Genomic DNA, 15574 nt, shown 5'->3' with positions numbered 1-15574 from the left:
ATAAGCTCTGTAATAGCTGTAAAAAACATGTTAATGAAATATTCATGCAGATAACTGTCATAGGCATAAAATATCATAACCAACTCCTTTTTAGTAATGAATACTTTATTGGACCATCCTGTTCCAACTTATTTTCCTATAGAAGCAATGTAGGTTCAGTTGCTGATTCTTCCTAGATTCTGTGAGCAACAACTCAATGAAAATATCAATGTTGAGTCAAACTCCTAAGGAAGTAAGGATCCGATATTGGAGCTGTTGTGCCTGGAGAAGATGTCACAATTTAGTGTCCTTTAAATTGGATGCAATTCACATTTTAGAGATAGTTCCTTTTTTTTATAATATATTGGCAAAGTTTTCATTCCAGAAAGGCACGAAATTAGATATATGTGCGGTTCATTCTTGCTCCTACTTTAATGGCTCAGGAAAATATCAGAGAGGAAGGATTTTGCTTAGCAAAGGCATTAGGCTGACCCCTAACAACTACCTCTAAGTCTTAGAAAGTTGTTTAATCTCTCTCCACCTTACTTCAGGACAATGAAAAATACAATAATTCATTTCTGCTTTACTTACAAACTGAATTCATTAACATAAAGCATTTCTATATATATTTTGCAAGGTACATAAAGTATTTGTGAAACATATATACATAAATTTAAGCAACGTGGTAGTGTCTAATTATGAGAATTCAGCTGGCATGACAGCAGACAAAAAGTATAAAAACCCCCAGATTTTTACTAATAAACTCTAAAATGAGGCTGCTATTTGAAAAATACAGCCCATAATCAGTTTAACTAGGGCAGTGATTATTTTGTGGAGAACAATCAAAATCTTTGCTTATATAGCATTGCATATGAACCTTTATGCCATTTTCCTCTGATTAGAACATTAAACTTATTATCTTTAAAGACTGAAGTGATCTCTGCCTTGATAGAAAGTATTTTATTTGCAACTGCTTTTTGAATTTCATTCACCAATTCAGTTTCACTAAAACTTTTAGTCTATTAAATGAGGCAATGTAGAAAATATTTTTAAAAACAGGATAAAATGTGCAATGATTATATCAGGTACAGTTTCAAATGTACTTCTTGACTCATGATTTAGCCACCCACAGTTCTACTGTCACTTCAATCAATTCATCTGTTACCCAAAAGAAAATCTAAGATTTCTTTAGAGCATCTTAAAATATAAAATACCAACTTAGCTGAGAAGAAGCAGAAGACAAATCCAAGAAATAATTCAGAGGCTCCAAGCAAAATTTGTAACCTTGCTTAAAACACCCTGCTCAGCTACTGCCTGCTCTAGAGGCACTTAAACCTGATAGATACTCACCATTAAAAGTTATTGGGCTACCTAGAGCCACCTAGAGTTGTGCCCAGGAGTGTTTCAAGTCACTGCAGCCATAAATCACGAGCTCCCAGTCCAGGAGATGGCTGGCAGCCAGGATGCAGTAGATCTCTTGTAGCCACATCACAGCTACTGCAAACACTCCACAGAGGAACTCCAAAGAGCTAGACTTTTTAAACATATGCAGAGCAGACTGGGATGAACCTGAGATCACCACCAAGACCTCACTCTACAGCAGGGTCGCAGCCGGAGCAGACTCGTTTCAGCGATGACGAGGAGCTGCTGCAGACACTCCTGCAGGGAGCCCAGGCACCCCAACACTCCCCTGACTCTGCCACACGTCAGCACTAGCTGTGCTGGGAGCTCAGAGCAAGTCTCACACTCCATATTTCACAGGATTCACAGATGAAGCAGCAATGAACTCCTCTTCTGCTTAGGAATCTGCTTGACGTGACAAGCCTACTCTGAAAATATTTACCACAGTTTATCGAGTGAGCATCATATACAACAGAGAAAACAGGCACAGGTGGCACTTCAGCTCTTCACCATAAGCTAGTGTTTTGTGCCATAGTGAAGAATGGCTTGGTAAAATTATCTTTTTTTCCAAATCAGCTGTCTTCCCTCCAGGGTGAATTCATAAAAGCTAGTTAAAGTTAGGTTTAGGTTTATTGATAGACTTACCTCAATTGATCCCTTTTCTCTTTCAGAGGACTCTGAATTATTAGTGTGCCAAAACATAACTCCATGAGGAGAAGCTGATCTCATCCGCATCCAAAAATGCTGCCAAAATAGAAGCTGTACCCTTCCCAAGGATTTGTGGGTTTGACTGTCCTCAGGCAAATAAGGAATATCAATTTTCCGTATTCTATTTGAGTAATGTAAAGAGTTGGTACTCCAGCTAATAAAAGAGCCTTCACTGTTATAATTACCTCTTTGGGCACACGTGCCAACCAATTAAAAAAAAATTTATGAAGATGAAAAATGAGTTCCAGACTAAATCCCAAGAGCTGTAATTCAGAAGATCCCTGCTGGCCTGCCAATGGTTTTAGCTTATGCTCTGAAAGCCCCTGTTTGTCAGAAGACATGGATTAACAGGCAAAGCTGCAGCATCCAAGGACACTGAAAACATCAGGTTTTTCTGTTGGTGTCCTGCAACCAACACAGATAAATTCAGATGCTTGTGCACTTACCTCTGTTCAAAAGCAGATATATGTCCTGTCTTTTGTCTTCAATCCTGATCTGTGTTGATATCAGGAGCTAGTTTGGGCAATTTAAAAGTGCTCTTTGGCCAATTAGCTCTTTTTTTATACACTTTATTTTTGAAAAAAAAATCCGTAGTCAGAATTCTCAACACTCTCCAGAAAAAAACCTCAAGATTAGTCCCCTGGTAATATGATAATATGAATAAAATAATCACTATGTTTAGGCTTACAACAAAGTGCCATAAAAGAGTCAACTAATTCTTGTTAATTAAAAATTGTGTTCAACCTGCCTCTTTTCCAGATGTGTGAGGACCCATAATCTGATTTCATAATAATTAAATTATAAAAATGTTTTCGATGAATAAATGAAGCAACAGGGCATAAAATACTGAAAGCAGTGTAAGAGCAGTAATTATGTTGTACAATATATTATGTGGTGGTCAGAACCAAGGGATAACATGAGGGGAGATTCAGTATTTTATTACCTTCAAAACCTTTCTGCTTGTACGGTCAGCACAGTAGCCTGAAAAGATTGAGTTTGTAGAGAGGCAATTTTATGTCATGATAACCATGGATGGTGGAAGTAGCCTCTGCCCACAGCATGGGGTCGGGGTGCAGAACTATGCTGTTTGTGCAACATAGGCTTTAAAAAATCATCTTTTTAGTTCTTTTTAGAACTGAGTAATCATTACTTCACAATTTTCTGGGCAGTCCAGGAGCTTAGGGCATCTGACACACAGTTTGTATGTGACAGGTACTGTCACAAGTCATTATGAGATGAATAATAGATTTTGTGTATTTGAGGTTAGCTATGTGGCAAGTGTGGAAATGTTATTTTTCTGATATGTCTCAGTAGAATTAAACTAGTTGTCAGTCAAGTCCCAAACATATTTTTTACTTAAGCCAAAATAACATATTTCAAATAAATGTAAATATAAATATTGAAGCAGACAACAACAACAAGAAAAAAGGGAGATTGTGTTTGCTTCATCTAATCTAAAATGCATTCTGGATGTTTTCATAAAATACTAATTTGGAAAAGGAAATAAACATGAAAGATACATTAATGAATACAAGATTATTTTTCAGCAGTCAGTCCATCAGCTGCAGATAATTTGGAGGTATTAAATTTGAGGGGGATGGAAGTCCTTGTATCTTCTGAGCTATTCGAGTACCTGAGAAGTGCTGTCATTCAAGTGAAAGGGGTCTGTGATCACCCACTTGTCTTGTAAGCAGCATTTAATAGAAGAGGTGAAAGGAAAGGAAAAATCTAGATATATCTAGAGGGCAACAGATTTCTCCCTGATTGACTGTTTAGAAACAAAGCTCATAGCAAGAGGAAAGTGAGTAGCACCAAAGGAAATGCCAGTATGTTTGCCAACATGCCAATGTTTGCTTACTGCCAACACGACATATGCTTTTTGTGATTTGTATTTATTTCCTCCTTTGATTGTATTTGTATTTTTTTTCCTCTGAGAAGCAGCCTCTTCTGATTCAAAATTGCCAAGTTTAACTGAAAATTATTGTTGCAATATTCTTTTCTACTGTGTTGCTGGTCAGTATTACATAAGGTTTTACTTTATTTAAAAACGTTGAAATATATTTATAATGTGTTGGTGCTAGAGTAGTGAAACAACACAATGTTGTTGCTGTAAACCTCATCCTCCCCTTCCAAGTTGTTTCTAAAATTAGTTTATGCAGTCTCTAAAACAGCATGAGTCTTCTGCTCGCTCTGCCACAGTTTGTAGGATAGCTAAAAACAACACAGCAGGATGCTGCAGCCTCTGTGGAGTCATCACGCCAAGCTTCAGGCGCCAAGAAAAAGATGATACACCACCAGATTCAGGCTACATGAACATGCATAAACCTGTGCATTTGTCTCCCCACTTCTTTGGGACATTCCCTTCTCAAAGGGGAGACATAACTCACCCTCAGCGCCCTGGAATGGATTGTGTTTTATTTGAGAAGTCTCTCGGGCCTGCAGTTAGGTTTGGATCTTGTGTTTGAAAATACATGCACTGGAAATGTACAAGAGGAGATAAGCCTTTCTGCTCTTTCTGTTTTTTACACAGACATCATCTGATACTTGGCTAATGTAAATACATGTAACTGTGAATAGGAAAGGAAATAGCTCTGGTTTCGTTGGTCTCAGTTCCCCTGTTTCTGTGTGATTTAATCAAACACCTTTAGCCTTTTCATGCCCTCGATCAAAGGGTAAACACAAAATTATGAATAGTCCAAGAATGAAAGTGGCTGAAAAATACTGACTATTTTACAAGTCTTAGGTTAGAGCAGGGGAGCAGTATTCCCATGGGAATTCCCTTTCCTGAAATGGTACCTAAGGCACAATAAATTGCTCGCTGACACCTGGTTTCTCAGAGGAGGTCACTTTAATGACAGCTCTATATGGTCATTACCACATACCCTCTGGTTGTCATGAGGACTTCCAAAGCACTACTTCCACAAGTCATTACTTCTTGTATTTTCTCTGCTAACAGCCTTGGCAAATTAGGTGGAATTAAGTCACAGTGACAGCATAAAAATGGAAGAAAACGAATTTGGTAAATTCACCTAAGGACATTATCAGGTTTATCAGGTTTCATCTTATCCTGGAGCATCCTTTGTCAAAAAAAAAAAAAAAAAAAGAAAGAAAAAAAAAAAAGCAAGCATGTGTTTAGTGTTTCTGCTGGAATTGTATTTGCTGTAACATGGATGGACAGTTTGGTAATGCACATTTTTTCCAGCTGAGACAAAAGAACACTGCATGTTAAAACAGAAATTTGCCATGCACTGATATTTGCCAAACTTTTTGACATCACTTCATCTGTTATTGTGGAGTTGGCTTCTGACAAATATGTGTGTGACCTGCATGTCTCTCTGCTTTGTGTCCTTAAGCATTTTTGTCATCTGAATGTTAGCATCCATTGAATTCAGTTGTTACTTTTTTCTCTCTTGAAGTTAATGAACTTTGTTTCTTAAGCTGTACATCAATTTTCTGTGCATGACACAGCAGTTTGGAATCATAAAAAGTATCTGTCTCTCTGGACCCCGTTGGCAAAGTTGGATTTTAACTCTCTGCAACCATGGTTACACTGACTGTGCTTTTGCTGAATTTCATGTAATTGAGAAACTGGCTTAACAGTGCTGCAGCAAGAAAGTCTATTCACTCACTTGATCCTTCCATGTGCTAGCCCTTCCTTTTCGCTGTTTGTTCTAAATAGTTCAATCCATGAAACAGACCCAGAACATTTCTGTGATTACGGAAGATATATTTCCCTTAATTACAATTAGACAGAAACAAAAGTTCATTCCTAAGTGTGCATTTGTGTTTGGGGCTAATTTAAGTTTAATTTCTGTAATACTTTTGCATTATATTTGTAATACTAGCATGATTTTTTTTTTTAATTCACTGGTTCATATAACGTAAGAATGTACATTTTGAACAGGAAATATCATAATAATTCAGCAAGAAAAGTTGAAAAAGAAACCAAGGGGACCACTTAACCCCCAGTCAGAAATAGTGGTTGCAAACCTTCCATTTGCTTTTAAGGCTCGTAAAGCAGTAACAGGCCAGAGGGAGAAATGGAAAATTATAGGCACAGATGGTCTGAGGCTGAGAGAAGTAAAGGTAACTGAGGAAACTCTTTTCAGAAACTGAAAAAATATCGTTTATGTCCAGGTATTGCTTGGCTCTGGGCAGTTAAGCACAGCTGACTCTGAAAACCGTGGCTTGTTTTGGAATTGTGTGTGTTAAGAGTAGATTTACCAATACAGTATTTTATCCTTGCTATTATTAGTTGTATCTCATTATTTTCAGCTGCATTATCACAACTAAATTTCAAGCTTGAAGTGCTGAATGCCCTTTTCAGGCATTTTTAATTTTTATTAACAAAGGATAATTGTACAATGTCATATTAATTCCTGAAAAATGTACAGAGAGTTTTCAGAAATGGTGATATTTTGGCAAGTAAAATAGAGAATACTAAGTACATAATACGTAGTATGCTTAAGAGTTGAGGAAGATACAATTGTTGCTAAATGGTAGCAGCACATTCTAAAGACAATAATAAAGGGTTTAGGAAAAAAAATGCCTAGCATAGAGTTGTCTTAACAGGAATTTTCATATGACAAAAGTCTTTGGATGTGTATCAAAGCCCCCAACGCTTTGACAGCTATTTATTGTATACATTGGAATGTGAGGTGTTTCCCTGCACAAGTTCTGGAATTATGACACACAAGACCCAAGAACCAATCCTAATTACTGGGAAAAAGAGATGTGCACCAGTGTGTATGGTCATGACATGGGCACAAATGTATCCATACCTCGTAGACAAAGTAAGGATTTTGGATAAAGAAGGAATCCTTGAGTACTTCCATACCCAAACTCTTGTTATGGATAACTGGCAACAAATCCTACTGTATGAAGCCAAGCATTAATTATTGCCCTGAATTTAATATGAAAAATGTAATTAGAGGCTATAAACAATTATTAGTTCAGTTACGATGTCAACATAGCCATGTCCAAATTAATAATAAAAGAAACCAAACCCTCATTAGTAATAGATTTTAAATGGTTTTTGAAAAACATTCACCAGTCCCTCCTCCTTTTCTCAGCTGTGATGCTCACCCTTCCAGGGTTCTTTTGGGTCACGAGGTTGATGGTTCAGTCTTCCCCAAAAACACCAGGACAAGGGATTTCCTGCAAGTTTGTCAGCATCCTAGAATTTTTGCTGGAGGTTGACAGTGTCTGTGATGGGATTTTCTTCATCCCCAGTCTTGGGATCTCCTTGGGTTTATTTTCAAATTTTTTTTTCACTTATAGTCCCAGCTTCCCTCTGAGGCCAGTGAGTGGTAAAATTGCCTGCCCCAGCCCTAGTTGCCCTCAAGTGCTGCTGTTTCATCCACTGACTTCCTGACTTTGCCAGAAGGGTGACATACCATGGATCTCAGGGTGAAACTAAAACTGAGGACCTATGGCCACTGCCCCTCTTATCAAGTCCCAAACCAGGCCAAATAGAGCTTTGGAAATGGCAAACCTGGGTAAGCCTTGGGTCCCTGCACCGTTGGAGCAGTACAGAGCCTGTGACTTGTTACAACTCATGACAAAATTGTATTTTCTGGGCTACAATAGCAATGGTGGTGTGATTAGAGGCAACTGCTGCTGGAGAATATGCTGTTAGATACCACCACTTCTCCAAGGTGCTCAACCAGATACAAATGCTCTGCCCAGTACGGGTGTAACAGCAGCAGGGGCTGAGCCAAGCCACTTTCCAGGAAAATGACAGGTCCCCAGCTGCAGGAACTGGCATCCTGGCAAGGAGCAGGCAAAGGGAACCAAACAGGATATTGCTGGTACTTAGCAGGGAGAAAGGCTACAACAAAAGCAATCTTAAATCAAAGATGTAGGTTTATCTTTGGGGAGATGGGGATGAGGCACTAATAAGACTGTAGACCCTTCATTAAATTCTTTTCACAGAATCACAGAACATGCTGAGTTGGAAGGGACTGTCAGGATCCGTTCTAGTGAACAGATACCCTGATTGTTCATAGGAATGATCTCAGAGTGCAAAAACCAACACGGCACAAGGGGGTTTGCAGTGATAATCAAATCAAATGCAGTTTTATTGAAATATCCACAGCAAAAATGCGATAGAGGGATTAAGGGAGAGAAAAAGATAGAGAAAGAAAGAGGAGAGACAGAGAGGGAAGGAGAGGGGATATAGCTACGCAGAGACGAAGACCTTTGGTCCAGTCCAGCCGAGGATCCACCTGTTGCGCTGGGGAGATCTCAAAAGCTCTAGCTAACTCAGAGGTTTTTATTACTGAAAATTGTTGAGGGGGGGAAACAGATACAATGGGAATAGATGTAACAGGTAGTCCATGTTCTCAGCAGTAAATGAAAGCCATTGTTTTCTTGGTTCAGTGGTCACAATCTGCAGGCAAACATCTTGCTTTGGCCAGCTTGCCTCCCCCACACACACCTCCCCTGGGCTGGGGGTGTCAGTCCCAGTCCTTGGAAGGAGCAGAGGGGCCTTTCAGGAGTTTCATGTCTCAGTCCTTGGTGGAGAAGCTTCTTACATCTCAGTCTGTCTGTCATGGTGGTTGTAATACAGATGAGGGTCTTCTGTGGGAGACCACCTGGAACTCAGGAGAAATCCAGCCAGGCCGAGAGATGGGACAGCTTCCAAAGCTGCTATTGTTGCAAACGGAGCATGGTGCCCCTTCTTAGCATACAGCAAACACACTTGTGAAAACAATAGCTCAACACTGACCTTTCAGGTCTCAGGGCCCATGGCGTGTGACTTTTCTCCTTCAGAGACAGATACTCTAGACAGGGGGGGGTCTTCTCTTCAGTGGTCTCCCAAGGACGATTGTGAGGCAGATGAGGGAAAACTCAGACAGACTCTCATAGGGATCCACAAGGATCACCAAGTCCAACTCCTGGCCCTGCACAGGACTCCCCAGGACTCACACCCTGTGCCTGAGAGCATTGTCCAAATGCTCCTTGATCTCTGTCAGGCTTAGTGTTGCTATCACTTCCCTAGAGAGCCTAATCCAGTGCCCAGTCACCTTCTCAGTGGAAAAACAATTTATAATATCCAACCTAAACCTCCCCTGACACAACTTCAGACCATTCCCTCGAGTCCTGTCACTGGTCACCACAGAGAAGAGATCAGCTCCTGCCCCTCCTCTTCCTCATGAGGAAGCTGTAACTGCAATGGAGTTTGTCCTCAGTCTCCTCCAGACTGAACAGACCAAATTACCTCAGCCACTCCTCATGCAGCTTCCCCTCACAGCCCTTCACCATCTTTGTTGCCCTCGTTTGGACACTCTCCAACAACTTAATATTTTTTGTTTTATTGTGGTGCCCAAAACTGCAGACAGTGCAATAATGTTCATCACAGGGTAGCACCAAATAATTGTTCTGAGTATTGACCAGTGAAGCCTGCTCAGCCCTAGTGGTTGTCTAATTTATACTGTGATTCACAGAACAATATTATCACCATGATTATGACTTCAGAATGTTTCTATGACCTTGATAAAAAGGAAAATCTGAGGAAAATTTTTCAGTGTTTATTAGATTGTAAATCATAGAGTGATATGAGGAAACTTTGGTCTTGGATTGCTACATTTAAGTGAAAGCATGTAATGCTACCATTTCATAGATCATGCCGTTTTTTCAGGAGAGTTGTGTCCATTTACCATATAAAATGTTAAAAAACTGTTTCTGCTAATGAGATTTTGAGTGTTGGTGCTTTCAGATACTTCATCTGTCACAGAAAGAATGATACAACACTTAGCCATGTAAAACAACTTGGGAACTAATCAGAAATCAAGTCACTAAAATAATGAGAACATCTGTTCAACATCTGTTGTTTAACTTAATTTACTAGACCTGTGTACAGGAAAAAAGAGTGCTCTCATTACTGGTCCATTGACTAATAAAGTAATGAGAAACTGATTGAAATTATTAACAACTCCATTTCAGCCTAGTGCATGGGCTTATAATTTTAGTCTGGCATGAATTATTCTAAATCTGAATTTGATCATAAAAATTTCTACTCTTCAGCTGCTTCTGCTACCACAACTTTGTATACAAGAAGCAAGTTAGAAAATGTTAAACGTTTGAAGTGAACAATCGTTCTTTTTTGACTTTGTTACCACTATAATTATTTGAGTTCAGGATAAAATATTTTCTTTTTATTTCTCAAATGATTCTGTGGAAATGAATGTAATATTATGGAACCCAGACCTGTGCTAAAGTTGCCTTTTCATCTATCTTACAGTTCTACAGATATTTATAAAAATCTGAAGTAAGGGGTTTTTTAAATCCATTCTATCCACTGTAATTTAATTTTTTTGAAGTATGCAAGCACCATATTATCTCCCTTAAGATATTAAAAGTAAACCACATAAAATATGAGATTAAATTATACTTCTGCTTCAGTTGGGTAAATATTTATAAGCTTTACATGAAACATAACAGTTGTTGCTAATGCAGTTATTGATTAGTAAATCTCGTGTGAAAAAGGTCGCATTAGTCTTGCATTAAAACACCCTGAAATGGATCTAGTATCACATTTTATCACCTTTTTTTTCTCTAATGGGAGTGTTTTGGAAAGCATTTAAATTCATATCTAATCTCTCAAAGTTTTTTAATCACTGACTTTTCTGTTATGGAAATAATTCATAACTGAATCATATTTACTGGGAAATAATAGATTCCTCCTACTAGAAAAGAAGTTTTAACTTAAGCCCTTCCCAGGGGCCCACATCCAAAGGAAACCTCTCATTCTGCTGAGGCTTTTGTTCACTTGAGTAGAGGCATCATTTATGAGGCAGGAGGAAGAGGAGGTTTAGATATCAGGAACACACACAGTGAGTAATCCTGCAAGTGCCTCCTTCTCCCTAACAAGTGTTCCTACATACTTGTTGAGAAATTGTGCAATCTGAGGGCAAATTAGACCTCACACAAATGATGGAAACATCTAATTTAATTTAAGCATGTCATTTAGGGAGCCTGGTGAAAGTGTAGGAAATCCAACAGGTTCCAACTCAAGAATGTGTGGGAAAAGCAAATAACTGTACCACATCTCATCCATGTAGTGGGGAAAATTCACTGGATTCCACTAAGTCCAAGTTCAGTATATAACAGTATCCAAGCTCAAGCCCTGCTCTTTATTGTGCGGATGAGCCCAGATACGCAGTCATCATATGTCAGCCAATTTCCAGGTATATCTCATGTGCATGGATTTTTTTCCTATTTCATTAAAAAGCAATCTAAGTCAAATCGCCAAGAATGGACATGGGTTGAGCACATTCAAACCAGTAAGTGCTACTGCTCACCTGATGAACTTGCAGTTGTAATTTGGTTTTGTATTTCAGGCAGCTTCACAGTGTTCTTGACATACCAGCACGCAAAATAAGCCAGATCAGTTTAGCTGGATATTTTGCAGGGAAGCAAAGCATTAGCTTCCATCTGTTTCCCTTTCTCAGTGTTACTCTTCTCTGGCACTCTGACCTGGAACACCAGGCACAGAAGAACAGGAGGAACTGCTGTGCCGCACTAGGCATGTGAGTGGTGTCGGCTCCAGGACATCAAGGAAAGGGGGGCAGCCCCAGGCTTTCTCCCTGGCTTGTGCCTGGACTAGGAAGGCGCCATATGACTGGTGAGGGGGCACACACACCCCTGCCATCTGGCCTGGCACAGCACACAGAGAGACATCAGGGCTTCCGTTCAGGCCAGGACTGGACCTATCTCTGGATTTTCCTCTGAATTAATTCTGAGCGGAAAAAAGAAAGAGAGGATACAGGTCTTCAAGTTCTGGAAGCTGTGAGAAAAGTGTTTATTGAGTTATGTGTAATTAAGGTTGAATCTAATCACAGAAACAAGACTCTACAGCACCTGCTGCATGTTATGCCTGGCCCCAGGTTCATGCAATAATTCACACACTTCATCAAAAACTTGTGAAATGAAGGAGAAAAATTCATACAAAAGAGATTAAATTTTTCAAATCATCATCTACAAAAAGAGCTTGATCTGCTTTTACAAAAGTAGCAATACTTTATTCCTATACCTGCTTGTAACACTGATTCCTGACATAACCACAATGAATTTCTACATTTCAGATTATTTTTGATTTCTCTGAGGCAGATGGAGTTTGCCTTTCACATAACATCCTGGGGGTGAAGGTTCAGTAAGGATGAACTATGCAATCTGCTTCGCTATAACACATGACATACTGTTGATCAAAGAAGAATGTGTTAGAGACCAGATGTTACAAGTAGTAATAACATGTCCCAAGCCTTGCTTTCACCTAATTCATGGCATGGTAGACCTAAAAGTACCGGTAACATTTAGTCAATAGGGAAAAACATAAGTGAATATCACAGAAGAAATATCTCAGTTAATTTTCTTCTCATTATTAATTCTCCCCTTCCCTATTTAAACATTTTGCTGTATTTCCCTCTCGTGTTTAATTTTCTTCATCATATTTTTATCCCATTGGGATATTTAACTTAAAATTGGATTGATAACTGCCTTTAATTTATTCTTCTCTTTTAAAATGAATGAGTCCACTTTTTCCCCAAGGCATACAACACTGCTGAGGATTATTTCAAATCCTAAGGGAGTGAAGAATGTTGCAATTAGTCAACCTCCCTCCCTTTGTCTCAGTATGGTTGTTTAATTCTATTTATTCTGTCGACTTTTAATGTAGAATAGCTATTCAAACAGTTATGCTACTATGCTTTGAATCTGCTGAGAGAATCTAGGATTTAAGAGATGGAAAAACAAAACAGATAATTGTTGCATTTGCATATTTGACATAGGTTTCTTATGTGATGTGGTATCATTTGATCTTTGTGTTACACTCGTCCATCTACCAAATGAATTAGTGTGGAAGATCAGCAGAATGTGATTGAACAATATCACGGTTTTTGTACAAGAAAGGTCTTTCCATCCATACTAGAAGGACATTCAGTCTGCAAGTTGTCCAAGGCAAGGCCCTGACTTCTTTTTTTCCTTGTGCTCTCTTTTCTTGTGCCCTGTCAAAAAACAGTCCAGAAAATTAGAATAATCTTTTAAAAATAAAAAAAAATTAAAAACCAAAAACTATTATCTATGAGGAAAGCTATGAGGATTGTTTAGTCTAAAGAAGAAAAGGCTAAGGGGAGAGTATGTTGAGAAGAGGGTGCATTAATCTTTTCTCCATGTCACTACTGAATAAAATGAGGCAATGGATTTATACTTCAGCAAGAAAAATAGGGGTTAGTCATTAGGAAGAAGACTCTAATAAAAAGGACAATGAATACTGGATTATTTTGGAGACTTTAGATTCAATAATACATAAATGTCTATCATAGATATTAACACTTTGGAGGACATATTTATGGCCAAGCTGATCCCTTTACTTCTCCATTGGCCAAATGTATTTTCTATAACTTCTTTCATTTCCTGAATATGTTGCTCTCCTGTCTTCTCTGTAAGAGGACAAAGTGACTGTTTCTGAGGAAGCACTGACAGAACACCACAGGTGGGACTATGCATTCATCACTGTATATGACACTGAAATGAAATTAATTTATGTATTGCATACTTTTACAGATATTTTATTGCACATTCTTACCTAATACTTGCTTACATTGAAAAAATATATTAGAAAAGACCATGTCTTAAGAACGCTGTTTGCCAGATCATTGCATTTGTCTGGAATGTAATATGAACTTCCTTTATGTTGTTATCCAAACCACAGTGTCATCTTGTATTTGATGGTCACAATCTGTCAACACAGTCTTCTGTCTCATTAGGGACTCGTATGATTGAGAGTTCTTTTATTCATTCCTTCTGTGATTTCTTTTTTTCTCCAAAACAGAAGCCTATCTTGGCCTTTAAGATGGAGTCCGGTTTGACTTTCTTGTTTTCAAACAGTGTGTTTGCAAACCTCACCTGCAGCTGAAAGAGCACCTATGGTCTGCCCCCTCAACTGCAAGACACACTTGTCCCTAGGCTGTAACAGGTCATGCTTGCAAAACTTTGAATTTTTAAAAGGAGAGTTTAAAATGCTGTAGCAAAAAAGACTTTCACCTCTTCACTGTGAAATTTTAGGGGCCTATACAGATTTAGAGATGAAGCTGGATTCTCTGCTGGTTGCCTGCAATCATCCTGGAAACTTAATAGTCAACTATTATGCTGTGCACAGCAGTTAAACCACATCTTTTGTTTGGTGAGTGACAGCGGGAAGAGAGAAATTAGTGCAGCAACATCTTTTGCCAGTGTAGCTATGGGGACTATTGGCTTTTTGGAGTTGAGTCATTCATTATACAGCACTTGCTGAACTCATTTCCAGTGGGGGTTACTGCTTGAAAACTGCTTTGGAGAATTTAAGTAAATCAGATAACATGTTAATGAGTGTGATATAAATAGATAAATAGATTCAGCTGCTGAACATCTTTGTAATTTGTGAAAAGTAATGGTCTTCTGAAGCTTTTGAGGTTAATGAAAATAAATAGAGTGTGCTTAACATATCATTGAAGAAGGTAGCTCATATTAGTATCAACTTTTACTTCAAAACGTATTTGTCCAAAAAAAATATGTAAGGTGTACCATATGGACATTTTCTGAACTCACTGGGGAACAGCATTGGAAGGGTTTGACCCCTTTACCTTGGCATATTTATATAAAGCTAAAATAAGCTTCCCAGTAGAGCATTATTGAAATGGAATACTTATACCTCAGAGAAATTGTACTGTAATCCATCACCTACTTTCCTTCCCCTTAATTCATGTAAGTAGTTTCTTTTTTAGTTTAGTGACATGATAATGTGGTATCTGTTATTCTGCCTTTGTTGGTCTGAGTAACAGCACTTAATATTTGAGTTTATATTCTGTTCCAATGTCCTGTTGAGGTTTATTATAGAGAATTTATCCTTTGCCTCTGCACAGTGGATTTGCCTCAGTTTGGACTTCTCATGCACAGTCTTAAAAAGAATTCTTTCTTATCTGTGAGTTACGCAGTCTAAATTAACTCTCTTAAAGAGTTTAGTAATACTAATTCACCTGCTTAAACCATAACTCTCATTATGGCCCACATTGCATAAAAATAAGGCAGAAATGGAAGGATGATGGCTTGCCCAGTGACTTTAACAGAAATCAATCTTGTTTACCAGTTTAGATCTCAGTAGTTCATTGTCCCCCTGTTCCTCAGCCAGCTAGTATGAAAACACAGAGCAAAGTAGCTTTTTTTGCTGCAAAACTTCCACTCTCTACACCATTTCAGTACCTCATTGCACTGGGAATCAGAAAGTTTTTCATTATTCCCCACATGAAACTTTCCTTCTGCAAGTTAAGCTTCTTACTCACTAGCCTATTCATTAGCTTCTCTTCCAGTTCAGCACCACAGCTAGCTAGAGAATTTCCATTAAAACCCAATTTTGCCCACAAGATTAGAAAATTGATCATCAACATTTTTCATATAAATTTTAGCTATCAGCATGCTCTAGGACCATTTCCAGAAGCCTGTGAAAATA

The sequence above is a fragment of the Melozone crissalis genome, unplaced genomic scaffold (genome assembly GCF_028551555.1).
Source record: "Melozone crissalis strain CALT ecotype California unplaced genomic scaffold, PUWL_Pcris_2 ptg000042l_1, whole genome shotgun sequence".
Classification (NCBI taxonomy): Eukaryota; Metazoa; Chordata; class Aves; order Passeriformes; family Passerellidae; genus Melozone; species Melozone crissalis.
The sequence above is the reverse complement of the archived record's forward strand: the minus strand, read 5'-3'. Positions refer to the sequence as shown.